The following is a 14,905-nucleotide window of genomic DNA, read 5'->3' as shown; positions in this document are numbered from 1 at the left end:
AACACAACTGTTGTCTGTCAAGGCTTGTCTGTACACCTTGGCTTAGCTATCAGGGTCTTATTGTTTTCCCCTATAGCAGGATAGTCAGTACTACGCACAGGGACATGGCTCTTTCGGAGCTTGAACCCGTGACGGGCATGTTGTAAAGTTGTAAGTGTTGACGACTGTACCACGAGACCGGCCAGCACATTACAACAATAAATTTGCCTTTTATTATTATATATGCAGGCAAAAAATGGAAACACAGGTCATTAAAAACTGCTGAAAGTCACAAAAATTGAAAGTTTGACTCTAGCTGATGTTTCAAATATAAATTTAAACTGTTGGATATTAAATTACGAAGAAATCAAAACGAATACTGAAGGCTGAAAAGCCTCGTACAGTAACAAACAATATTCATCATTAACAGGATTACATTAGCAAGGATTTCTGAATTAGCTAAATCTGTTAATCAAAAATAAGAATTTACTTAATCTAAACTCAAATTTATGTGTCTCTCGTGCGTTGTTCCTTCCACAGTTACGCCTTTTCCTCCTTCATGCTTCCATCTCTAATAGCAAAGAAAATTACATAAACCTTCCCTCGAAGGACGCTTCGAAAACGAAAGTGTCTCAAGGATACACCTTTGAAGGTTATTTTCAATATGCCAAATTGCCTCCCGTCTGTTGCAATCATGCCACGCAAAACCCATTCACGGGGCAGACAAAAATACACTTCCCAAAAAGTTATGGGGAAAGCCTTTTTTTCCTTCATTTCGCGATCACTATCGCGGCACGGTTCACCGCACTGCACTTAACCGTTTGCGTCCCCCCTCCAAATCGGTTGGTGCATTGGAATGAGGCCAGTCATGCAATATTCATAAAAATAGGCACCAAGCAAAGGTACGAGCAAACCAAAAACTATACGCAAAACAAAACAAAAAAAAAACCGCACGCACAACACGGACTCAACCCTCGAAGCAAGTTTGCAAGTACTTGCATGATGTCTGCACCACCGAAAACGGTAGAATTTGGCAAATGAAAGGGAGGGTTAAGAAAAGCATATACTAAAAAAAAAGAACAAGCGCTGCAAAGGTGTGTGCACTGCACCACCCTTACCAGCCCTGTGTGCACAATTGCACCGCAAGTTATTGCCCGTGGCGAACCAAACGGTGACCATCAAATATCACCGAAAAATAATAAACATAATAACAGACGAGCCCAACTGTCCGTAACTGACGTCGGTGACGACTGTGTGTGTGTGTGTGTCTGTGCGCAATTGCTTGTAATGTGTGCTGCTACTGCGGCGGACAAAAATTAAGACGACTGGAAAGTGAAGCAAAAGATCATTTATGAAACCGAGAAAAGAACAGCCGACGGCGTTGACGTTAATGTATGAATGGCAAAGAAAGCAACAACAACAACAAAACGCACACACACAGAAATAAGTGAAACTTTTTAAAAACCACACCATTCGAAAGTGAGCTACATTAAAAAATGGAACGCAAAGGGCATGGTCACCGGTGGCGATGCAAACGAAAGAAAAGTCACACAAAATAACAAACAAAAAACGGAAACACAAGAGAAGAAAAAAAAACAGTCATAAAACCACCCAAGCAATGAAACTGCGAGCGAATAAGCACCAGTGCCCACACTCATCGGTTTGCAGGTTGACTCATGACGGGTTCGGGCAAAGTCGCACACACTTGCGGAGACTTACAAATGGCACCGGAATCACGATGACATCTCGGCTTAACTTGCATCGCTGCGATGGTCACTAAATTAAGCACAACGGATGCTGAAGGTAACACGGGAAGGGACTGAAAAGAATACAGCTACACACAGACCAGACACATCGGCTTGCGTTGTTGTCGACTGGAAAAGCAAGCGTCGTTTGCCATTTGTTTTGGACACAAACTGCATTTCGGATAAAGTCAGGCAGGCTTCCGGTGTGCAACCAGTTTTGCAATGTATTATTTAAAAGGAAGTAAATGATAAATGACAAGCAAAAGTAGACATTGTTCAGTGCGGTAGCAGTGCGCTTCTAACAACTGCGCGTAGTGGCAATGCGATATAATATTCGCAGAAATTAATTTCAGTTGCTAATTCGCCAAAATTGTCAATTACAAAAACACAGAATGAATTTTGATTTTGGAAAATTCTTATGATTCTTATGTTAAGATTTTCCCCAGCACAACGCCAATTTTTTTTAAACATATGCTTCTTCTTCTTCTTCTTTTTCTTCTCCTTCTTCTTTGGCGTATCAATCGACGTGGCCTATGTATATCTCCTGATCTCATTAGTACGACGTACCCGGCGCTCTAGCACCAATCGAACACGACATCGAACATGAAAAATGTTTGGGATGTGACATGTTTGTCTTGTTTGTTTTGTTTGTGTCTGACAGTGCACCTCCATATGATTATATGGGTTTGTTCGTGTCGGATGTCGTGTTCGATTGCTGCTAGAGCGCCGCCGTAGCCGGACAGTTGTGTTCTTGCTATGGAGAGATGGTTCTACTCATCTGAAGATTAGTTAGATTAGTTATAAAAACAAGCAATCCAAACTAGTCATTACGTGTAGTTAAGCTACAGAATGATAGAAAAGGATGCCAACATCCTGAAAAAAGCATCCTAGAATTAAAACTACTAGTGGGGCCCTTTCCGTTTTAAGTTCGTAGCCTGAAGCTTCAGCCTGTTAGCTGTTTGCATTGTAGCACAGATTTCGAGCAGCTTTCTAAGTTAGTATAATATACATGTGGGCTTATCCCAAGGTGTATATATTTAGAAGGCTGATTGTTATTACTTCTGCTTCTGAATGAAGATTTTAAGAGTGTTTTGTGCATTCGTCAAGCCTCCAGAAAGCCTGTTTGAGCAAAAGTTTTCATCAGCCCTTTGAAAGTGATGTTCAAATTTGGTTATAAAATAAGCTATGAGACCACCTGGACGTACATACACTTTGATTCTAGGTTGCATTACCTGAACTCTTTAATGCACCTTGAGATAAATGAAAACATCTCCTTGTTTTGCCATTTTTCGAGCAGATATTCGAATTCATTTATGGCTTTGAGGCTAAAATAATCTAGAATGAAAATCAAAGTTTTATGTGCGGTTTTAAATGGAGTGTTTACATGATTTCCACCTCCAACTGTTAAACTCCATATAAAAAAGCTGACTAGAATCGTGAAGGGCCCGTGAAGTGTTGGATTTCATGAACCTTTCGTTGAGATTCATACATATGAATCATGCGCGATGAGTGATTCGAATCTCGAATCGAATCTCCAAAGATTCATGAATCCATCAAGGTTCATAAATCTCCAGGGATTCATGACTCTTTAGAAAGGTATGATTTTGAAAACATTGAATTTGTGCGATCCTATAGTACAGTGCTTAGCTCGCACGACTTAACAACATGTTCGTTATGAGTTCAAGCTTCGCTTGAATCTTGTCCCCGTAGCAAAACAAACTATTCGTCTGCGTGGTACTTCCGAAGAAGCCTCGAAAGCCTGCATAGACTGGCATGATCACGTAGGTTGTTACGTCTAGAAGATGAAAAAATAAGTAGCTCAAGCTCTATGTATCTTTGGAGATTTATGAATTCCTTGAGATTCGTGAATCTTTTGAAATATTCGAATCTTTCGAAATTCATGAATTATAAGAGATTGTATCCAGTCATGATTCAGATGGAGTTGATGGCTCATTTATCTAATTTGTAATTTTTATTTGGAAACTCCTAAATCTCGTAGAACTCACAATCCATACACGGTGCTACAAATATGAGCCTTTTTTAAGAACCTCATCGTTGAGTCTTACGTGTTTCAACAAGACTCGTGCAATTTAATCCGCACGGACATTGGAAAACCTGTTTCTGCTGCTACATATTAATCCGCTAATCCGACTCGGAGATAATCGAACCAGATACGCTGTTAGTTACCCCGTGTGATACATTCGATTAACCGCTTAGTGCGCCACCGACAAGGCTGACTCACGCGAGTGACATTATTAATGCATTAAGACACAGCAGACGCAAAATTATGCAATAATTAGGTATTATATTCTTTGTGCGTAGAAAAAAAACTATTTCAACGTAAAAGGTCGAATATTTGAAAGTGTGTTATAAAGCAGCAAAAGAGAGTTTGTTTTTTGTTCCCTCCATTAAAGCCAAACTTATTACCAAGCTAAATCGTAAAAGAGCGCACCAAACGGAGAACCCCGCCTGGTGAAGACCTTGAAAGTCCAAGTGCATCGTAAAATTATTATCACAAAAATGTGCAACCATCTGTTGAGCCTTTACAGGGGACGCGGAGGCAGGCAAGGGAGCGGCACGGTCCACCACCATGGCAAGACTTTATCTGCACCGTTCCATCGGACATAAGATACCCGTGTATGGCCCATGTCGCCCCACGTCCCGGCGCGTCGGCATCTTACACAGCCTTCTCCCCGAACCCCGTGTGCCTGCTACAGTTTACAGTTCGCAGACAGTCAGTGCCGTTGCCGTACTTGCAGAAGCCCCTGCAGCAATGTTCGCTCTTACACACACACACACACACACACACACACACACACACACACACACACACACACACACACACACACACACACACGTCCGCCCTTGCCAGCGCATCCCGGGCACGGCGGATGGCGATCGTCGCCTGCAAAAGCGTGCGGCAGCGGAAACGACCTCGGTCCATGGCCACGGTGCGACCACAGCAAACTGTCAGCTGCAGGCAAATTTTTCGGATATTATCTCGTCGCCGCCGCCGTTGCCGTCGATCGTTGTCCTGCGTTTTTTTTTTTCGTTGGTTAACGCTGGTTCACTAGAACGAACGAGAACCGGGGGCAGCTCAACGCAAACACGGGTTAAGTTTGTTGAGCTGGCTGGCAGGCACTGGACCGTAGCTGACGTGGCCGTCCGGCGCTCCGGCTTTAGCGTAACTTTTTTTTCCGTTCACGGGTGGGGAGCGCGGGGAAAGTGGCTGTGGGCAGTGTCGTAGCAGGAACAGGATGCAATCGGGAGGGCTGTGGTGGACAGGGTAATTGTATTAAAAATTCAAATTACCTTTTTGCGCAATTGCATCGCAAACTGTGTGGCGAAAAAGCAGGTCGGCAAGGAAGCGGGAGGAGGAAGAGGAGAGGGGGTATTGCATCCCGTCTCGTCGTGGATCGCGTTAGGCAACGTTTGTTGCGTTTGCCCCTGCCGAATGCAATTTTTGGCATCCTCTCTTATCCGCGCGCTCACGACGGCGGGCATCTTGGCCAGTAATGGATAGGTGCAGGCGAACGGGCAGCGCACAAAAACAACAACAGCCCCCGATCCACTTTTACCCAACAGATTGCGTGCCCGGCGCACTGAGTTGAGCTGAAGGTGGGTGTGCAGGGGATGCAGCGGGCAAGCGGGCAGACAGGATAGAGGGCACATACATTTTGACCCTGCACTTCGAAACACAATAACAACGACGGTGAACGGCACGGAAGGGAATTGAGCGAGAGAGAAACAAGTTACCCCGGAAGAAAAGTTTCAACCTCTTTCACCCATCAGCAAACCCTTTTCCGTACTCGCTAGTACTCCTCCCCCCCCCATCCCCTCCTTGTCTCCCAAGATCCTAAGAGCGCAATGCACGTGTACACACGCATTTGCGTAATTATCCATTTCGGAAGAAGCTTCTTGGGATGGGTCTGTCATGCATGGCATTGGCTAAGAGTTGTGCAAAACGATAGTACAGCGAGGGGAAAGAGGGGAGGGGAGGGGAGGAAACAGCTTGCCACTACAAAAAAAAACAAATACACACACATACAGACACGCTGAAGGTAGCCAAAGGTACTGAAAGGTTCTTATTTTTGTGCGAAAACGTCAACCGGGCACACACCGGCCGCACCGAAACACTTTCCTTTCGGGAACGTGTAATTAGGCCCGGGCTGGTGCGGGGAGGGGAGGGTGCTTGCACGCTCTCGGTGCTGGCATTTTTTGGAACATTTTCAAAACATTTGGACACCGATGTTCGAGATGGTTGGCAGGGAGGGTGGGGGGGGGGGGGACCGGAACGAGCTGAAGGAAGAAGACAAAAAAAGCGGTCCAGTGCAGTGTTTTCGGTTGCAAGCTGCAGCACTTGCACTTGAAAATAATGCAAGGATGCGGAGTATGCAATTGAGCGAAAAGGGGGCATCCCACAGGGTGGTTAAGAAGACGCAAGACAAGCTGCAGGTTTACCTGTATGAAATATCATTTGTATGATACTATCAAGGTCTTGCTTGTTTTTAAGTTTGAGTTTGGATGTTCCTTCGGTTGTCTGTCGTAGCCATTCATCCAAACCTATTTATGGCTAAGGCAGACACTGAATCGGACTGTTTGGTTCACCCATAGCAGGATACTTAGTAAACCCATCTTGCTGTGGGTAAAGTCATGACGATCCTGTATCATCCCATGATGGCCTTTTTTTCGATCGCACACTCAAAGACTGTAACGTGAGGGCGATCCTTTAACGAGCACGATATTTATGATGAAATCGACAAATGTCTCACCTGTGAGGTCCTAGCTTAGTTTTCTGGAGCACCGAAGATCCCTGGCCTTCTCAGGCTACATGTAAATAATTAAATTCAACTTTTAGACACGATATGAAATGGATAATCATATTTATAAATCATATCGAACTCTATGCTAATCTATTCTCATCTTTAATTCTTCATTATCTTGTTTACTTGGTGTATTCGATTGTTAAAAAAAAATAGTCAAATTAATTAGATGTCTTTTGCAATGAGGAACTTTGTAAATCAATTGCTTGGAATTTTTAAATTTCAACTAACAACAAGGCTTAAAAATAAAATTTAATGAACCAAAGTCCTTTTGATATGTTTCAATTAATAGTTATAAATGAAGAGGAGAATAAATGTATAATCTGAAAATTTTGAGCATACCTCAATTTTTATCGAGAGATTATCTTACTTACTTACTTACTTACAGGCGCTATAACCGCTTTGCGGTCTTCGTCTGCTCACGGTCTCGCGCCTTCGTCTGCCTGTCCGTTATCCCGGCCTTGATGGCGGACGCCTCCACGCCATCTTGTCACCTCAATTTGGGCCTACCACGCCTCCCCCGTCCTTGTGGACGACCTAAAAAGACTTTCAAGAGATCATCTACTTTCCAACATATGTTTTGGGGTCTATGTTTTCGATGATATCAGATATCTGGAAAAAATAACAATATGGACATGAATGGGAGTTTTACTAAATTTATCATCAATCATAGTGCTCTATCACTCGCTCTCTATATCTATCTCTAAATATCTCTATCACTCGTTAGGAACATTTGTGCTACTGATATTTCACTCAAAACTACATGTTTTATGTTTTTTCAAGGTTTATGCACCTCCATCATCAAATTATTTCAACTATTATACATTAATTGTCAAAAAGATGATAGTTAATGACTCAAGCATTAACAACCAAAGTATTGCGTAACAGATAACGTGTATTCAATGGTTGATTATTCGAAAACATCGTAAGGATTTTTAGCACCAAAATATTGGCGCTCTTATTCAAGGTTTCCCAACACTATTCCTCAATGTCACAATGTGAAAAAATGGGAAGATGCGATGGCATGAAATGAAAAATTATGATGAAGTGAGCCATTTTCATAAGACAACTGCGTGATTATATGAACAATCATTATACATAACTGAAAAACAAAAACGTATTAAAATTATTAGCAAAATTCGTAAAACTCCCAAATGAAAACCTCATGCACCCTGTATGACTGCAATAGCAGTGAAAAAAAAAGTGCACACGCACACGCTGCACGGAGTAATAAAACAAAAACAGAACCGGAAAACCGCTCTTGCGCAGCGGCGTCCTCGGAAACGGCGAGCAAACATGTGCTCAGGACAACGATAAAACGACATGGCATGTCCGTGATCTTGATCATGAAATTTTTCTCCCCTTTTTGACTTCCCTCTGAGGTGCTTCATGTCACCGCCGCGCACGTTGCGTCCATCCGCACGCACTCTCGCTGGCCCGTCGCCCAAAATTGCATGGAGAGCTCCCAGAGCAGGCGACATACACACACACACACACACATACGTATGGATACACCGTTCTATATCAGACGAGGTAAGGACGATTGAAGCGCGAAGAACCGGTGTGGAACCGGCTCGGCACGCAGCCGAACCAGACAGACGCCTTTTTGTCACTCGCAATGTCCTCTGCGGTGAGCTCCCCTCGGTAAACCGATGCCGCTTCTTCGCGTCCCCTGCTGTCCCGCAAATGCAGGAGACAATTTTAATCAATGAAATTCTCAATCCCACCATCCAACGTGAAGTAGTGATGTGAAGTGGGAAACAAGTGCAGAGTGTTGCAGAAATTGCGAAAAACCGGTCGAGCCTCCTGTTCTGTCCCGAATTCTACTTTCCTGATTCTTGCAACCCTTATTGCTCTATATATGTGTGTGTGTACACTTATATGTTGAGGAAGAAAAGCAATGAAACAAACAAACAACAAAAAACCCGGACGCTGCACTGGAGCTTGCCAATCAGACCAAAAAGGGAAAGCAGGTGAATGCCGTTCTTTCTCACTGAAACGGAAATGGCTCATACTGGCCACGTGTTGCCAAATATGGCCACCGGTGGGATTAAGCCGAGTGAAAGGGAAGCGTTCTAGGAAATGTGCGGGGCACCAGGGCTGGCCTCCAGAGCGCAGAACTTCAGCACAATTACTCATCATCGTGCGGGGCGCAATTGATGGTTTCCTGTTTTGGAGCTTTGTTGCTTGTGTGTTTGGCGTGTGTGGCTTTATCGGTTCCCACAAGCTGTCTCGGAGCTTGTTTGTTGCTCACGCGCATCAATTTCAAGCATACGTTTTTTCTAGCTGAGGATCCTAAATATATAGTTGTTGGTAATGTTAAATGTCAACGGACAAGAAGATTACATTACTGAGACGCGAAAGAAGGATATGTAGCGTCAAACGAGCTTGGGAAGTCTAAAATTTGCTAAATACTTTTGAGTAATACATGCTTATATGGCTTGTTGGCAGTGAAGTGCGCTGTGTTGCCATAATAATGTCTGGCCATTTCTCAATGTAGGACCTAATTAGTGACCTTCAACCTCCAATGTCCGATGAACCGTTTCGATGAAATTGAAATTTCGAATAGTCTTCAAAATTTTTAATATAATAATTGTTTCAGGCCTGAGTAGATTTAATAACGATATCATGATCTGCTAGCTGTTTAATAAAATGTGTTGAAAATTAGTCAAAAACCTGCTCCATCCTGTCAAAAACGTTGCAGGTACTACTCGTTGTTAGTCATATTTACTCAATTAGGCATAACATCTTTTTACATCCACCACGTCCAAGCATCCAATGAAAAGCAGGGTGTGTTTTTGCAGGAACATTTGGCAATCAGATGAAACAGATATTGGATTAGATAGTTAATCCAAGCGAGTCGCTTAAGGACATAACGTTTCACTACTTCTTGGAATGCATCGGGTACTACTGCCATCATTTTGCTAAAACGGTGTCACAACTACTAAACGAACTCATGAGAGTACTTAGAAGTTGCTATACAAAAACAAAATAAAACTTTACAGGTCATGGTCGTCGATCGTTCGGGTGCCTAGAAGACACAAATATTATTCTGAACATCTTACTCTAAGTTTAGTTTCAAGTAGTGCCTCAACGTTGATGAATGTATCTTCAGGATAAGGTACCACTCGACAACCAATATCGCTGCAGTCTTTTGATTCATTACATGTCAAACTTTTGGAGATTTCAAAGCAAAGCTTGAACATCATTTGTGCAGGTTGGTACATTTTAATCCATTTAAATTGCAACCAGAAACAGCTCCGTTTTGTAATCCTCATTAATATCTCCTTCCTGCGGCACGATCTGCACCACAAATAATGCTATTTACTAAAACTGATTTAATTTGAGCAATTAATGTTTCCGAGCGCCATAATCGATGGCCCGCGTTTGCCGTCCACAGGTGGTGCACATACCATCCTGGTGAAGAAACGGTATCGATACCGTCGGCAATTAAAAGGGGGTGCAATTTGCGATCTCGAAACTAGTTTGCCTAGGCTTAACAGGGCAACAATCCACTCCACTTATCATCCGTCAGCCGCACGCAGAGAAATCAAAGCGAGGCTTATCCTTAATCGTATAAGCCACCGCCTGGTAGGCAACGATGTATAATAATCATTAATCGAGTATCATGTCTTAAAAATTGCCGACCCGTCGCTTCGATTAACATTGCACATCGCGCGGCACCGACACATCAAACGCCGATAGCTGGAGAGTGTGGTCTAGTGTGGTGCAGTTAAAAGAGCTTGTAGATAAAAACTAATCTACAGCGAACGCATCCGAAAGGCACCGGCTAGATAAAGTTTTCCAGCTCGCAAATCATTTGCGCGGCGGCTCGCCGTGCGGAAAATGGTGTGACGATGCTGTAGAAGGCACCGCCGCACTATCAAAGCCCCACTACTTGCCAGTTATGCATTCCACGCACGATCGTGTCCAGAGCGCTCGATTACTTTAATCCACTTTTGCTCGTTGGATCGGTTACACTAAGCCGTTTTAGTTTGTAAGTGCTTCTGCCATCTCTCTCTCTCTCTCTCTCTCTCTCTCTCTCCGCGTCTTGTCGATCAGCAAACATACCACCGTTGTACCTTTGGTGTAGTGATTGATCCAGCGTGGTTTGTGTTTCATCTTCTCCGGCGCAATGATTCTGCACCGCGTGTACACCGTAGGGTGGTGTTGCTGGTGCGGCTGATGGTGCATTCCAGCCCGTACCAATCAGCATCCCCCCCCCATTGAACCTTCCCCCCTTCCCCCCCCCCCTTTTGCCCTGCCGCTTATCATCAGCTCCCGAAAAGGGAAGGTGAAAACCCTGCATTATCATATCGGCTTTTAATTAATTACTTCACCAGACCGATCGCGCGTACCCGATAATTACTGTCACGTACTTGGCCAGAGGTTTTCCATTTATAGCAGTCGGCCCTAGAGAGTATCTTCGGGTGTGTGTGTGTGTGTGTGTGTGAATGAAAGGAGCGGGCGCGCGCGCACGTTGGCTGTGGGCGCACCATAATGTTTTCCTCCCGGTGGAGCTGTTCCGATGCATACCTGCTTTCTGAGGAGCTTTAATTAGCAGCAAAGACGAATGTAGCGTCACAGTTCAGTTCGCTAGTGATGCTAGAGTTTCTATCACCTGCAAGGAGCAGTGTGTGTGTGTGTGTATTTATGCGTGTGTAAATCATCTATACTTGTACAGCGACATTGTCATAGTTGTACCGTGAGTCGTGGCGGTTAGTGTGGTGTAATGAAACTTGATGTCGCTGGTAACGTTTCGGGCAAACTTAATTTGTTAATTAGAATGAATTATTTATTTTGGTTTGCTTGTTTCAATTACCGCACTGCTTGCTAATGATCTTCAATTACGCGTAATTTCGTTCTGGTTGTCCATTTTAACATTTTTTGCTACATTGCTTACCATATCTATCATCGTTGAAAAGTAAATTCATTTACCTCCAATTTACTGAATCTACGTCACCAGTGTAATACCAGCGGTATCACCAAAAGTTATTGTAGAACAGTTAATTACCACCTTAGTGCTGAAATTATGTATCATATTACAAACGGCTCTTGGAGGACTTATGAAGCGTTTTACCGTCTACACTACTACTCTACTGCTGCATCACACTGGGGTGGATATAATTTCTCAAACAACACAATACAAATTGATACAATTATTGTCATTCATTACATAAACGCGTATGATTTTTTGTAACTATTATACTATGGCATACCTTTTTGTTCGTTACTTGTGTCGATACTGTACACTATACCCTTTGCATCGACCCCATCCCTTCAATTTATTCTCTCCATGTACCAAATGGACCATTACTTAAGAATAATCAATGCCACACTGTCTTCACCCACTAAGTGCTTGTTGAGTTGCTTCACCTGATCTCCATTCAACCGTTCCCGCGAGCAGCAGACAACCCTCCCACATACGTTCGGCGTTTAGTTGCTATTGAGCGGTTTGATTAAAATTAATGATATCACAACGCCGGTATCGTCTTAATTGGACCATTTTTGTTTAATCCATCCGTGGCCGAGTCGGGCCGAAACGATCGCCGTAACTGGCTGCTACGACTGATTCGCCTGCATTGATCATTCCTCCAGGGGCGTTGTTGCTTCTTTTTTGTTCTTCCTTTCCAGCAACGCGGAACTCTAAGCGCAAATGTTTTTTCGATGAGAGTGCAGTTTTAAATTAAAACAAATTAACAACATTTCTTTCTTCGGTCAGACCTATAATAATGTTCATCACTTTCGCTTAGCACGCGCAAAGCCGTTGTGTTGCGTTAGTGCCAAGTTGTATGGGGCGGTTTCGATTCGGGCTTGTGCTGATGCACATCCGAAGAGGAAGTACTAAAAACGTGGTAAAAAAGCAGCAAAAATGGTTATGCCTTTTAGACAAAGTGAATATAAATCTAAGAAAGGAAGCGCCGAATGCAGCGATGTACAATGGAAGTTAGCCTAAACATTGCCATTCGTACAGCTTCCTCGGTATGGAAGCAGTCGTCGGGCCGATCCTTGAGATGGGGAGCCGAAAAGCAGAAGCCATAGCTTCCAGCAGGATTGTTCTTCGACAATTTATCGCCTGCAATTAGGTGCGTTGGCTCGGCTCGATAAAGAACATGTTACCGTGAAACGCGGCCGTTTGTTGTGCTTTGCGAGATTTGTGTCCATGTTGCTGCATTTTGTGTACCCATGTACATTGCAGTTGTTAAGCAGTTAGCGGCGGCAGAATGTTAGCATTTCGATGAAAAATGTTTGCACTTTCCGCCGCCTAGACGGAATGCAACGGAGAGCCGCATAAGAGCCAAAAGTAATGCACAGTCTCTTGGTTTGTTTCGTTTGACCTCAAGGTTTCAGGGTTTTTTGTTGTGTTTAAAATTTATTGTCCTTTTCTAGGCCATATAGACAATAATTAACAGTGTCTGGAGGAGCTTGTTGGGTAAATACTTTTTGGTTCCATTCATAACCCGCAAGCGTAATGAAAACTGGAAATATTTTTAGAGTGTTTCGATTGTTATTTAAGCTGTAATTTTCAAAATAGGAATTTATCAAAACTAAGAACTAATATCCCACGACCATTATCATTATTATTCTAAGAATATCATAATTCTAAACTGCTTACAGTTAATTGCTGTTGTCTCTTAGGAATTTTTCTCTTACGTTTTTAGCAGATTCATTAGCGCATGATCTTAGAAATCTGCGGGATTTATATCACGTAAGTGCTTTACGAGCTAGTCTTCCTAATTTATGACGTATCCACTTGAGTTAGGTGAACACATCTATTTTTCTTTCACGCATTCGAGGCCTACAATATTTTTGAGTATCTTCCTTTCGAGAGCCCTTCTAGAAGTTATTCAAAATGCAAAATAGCTGTTTAATGTTCCCCAAGTTTCGTAGGCATGTGGCAAAGGCTCAAGAATATGTGCCCTCTTCAGAGAACATTAGAAAGGATTTAACCTTTGATTGTTTATTTCCAGATGCATAACACCTAAGATCAATTGATATGTTTTTAAGGTCTTTTTTCTTTCCCAATCCACCAATCACAATACCCCGTGATCTTCACCAAATCGACCACAAATGTGCCGCACGGTGCACATTCGGTGGCAACGAACGTCAGCACATTGAACTGCGCGAATCTGGGTCTGCTTCGCGCGTGTCCAAGCCCTCCCGCGGTCGAGATCGCACCGGTGCATAATGTGGCCGACGCGGCCTCACTCGCCTTGTCGCTTCTGCTCCAGCCGCTCCCTAGTCGCATGCTGCTCGCGATCAGTTTATCAACCATCTTGTGCTGCGCTGCACACTCAGCCAGCCTCCGGTGCCGGCAAACACGCGGTGACTCGTCGCGCCAAACCATGCCCTTACACAACATTCCACGCCGTGTGTGCGGTGCGGGATTTGTTGATTCTAGCAGACTAAATAACAGATAGGCATCGTCCGCCGTGGGCACCGCCGTACCCGCCGTACGGGTACGCAAGTCGTGAGGGCTTGAGCATCAGCAAACGACCGAATTGCTGCTAACATAGCAGAACGTATGCTCCGTGTGCGGTGTGGGAAATGAAAGCTTAAGCATCTTTTTTTTTGTATTCTTTTGGTTTTGGTTCGGTTTGTAACCGCTTCGAGCTAAAACGCTAGACTACCTTCCCCGGTTGTCCGGTTTGTCGGATGCTAAATATCGCATGCGTCATGTCGGCAATGCTCGCTTTGCGTACGATCACGGTCCAGAGGCGTAGAGTAGGGCGAGACAAGCCCCCTTCAGAAAAAAAAGTCTAGCTCATCGTGACGGTGTCCATCTGCCCTGAACCTTCTCACCCTAGACTAGACTGGTAGTTCAAGCACTTTCAAGTTCACGATCGCGAGTTCCACCTTCACACCAGAAACGGATATCCGATGACTAGTTCGTCTGCTTGTTTAGTCTGGAAGCTGCAAGCGTGTACAAGAGTAACGTTGAACGCTGAAACAACCCCATATCGTTCACCCCCGTTGATAAACCCTCTACGAATAGGGAGGCTCGTCATCCGTATCAGTGTGGCCACCGGAAGAAGAAACTTTGCGTTTGGTGGTGCCGAGCCCCCAGACGGTGGTAGTTTTGCCAGACAGTTTGGCATGGTGTGTTTGATCGTTGGGTCTTGGGCTTAGAGCAACACATATTGCAACGCAGCAGGGCAAACAATTTAACTGTTCGAGGGTGTGGTTTTATTTATCTCATTTTGTGTTTTTTTTTTCATTCATCTTATATTGCCGGCACAATGTGTTAGTCTGGGATGTCATTCGCCTTATGGCCGGGGATGAGTGTTATTTCAACATCCGTCGTGATGTTTACTTTGCTAGTGGATGCTTCACACCTTGGGGTACGGCTCATTATGG

This window comes from Anopheles merus, chromosome 2L, assembly GCF_017562075.2.
Source record: "Anopheles merus strain MAF chromosome 2L, AmerM5.1, whole genome shotgun sequence".
NCBI lineage: Eukaryota > Metazoa > Arthropoda > Insecta > Diptera > Culicidae > Anopheles > Anopheles merus.
This window is presented reverse-complemented; position numbering follows the sequence as displayed.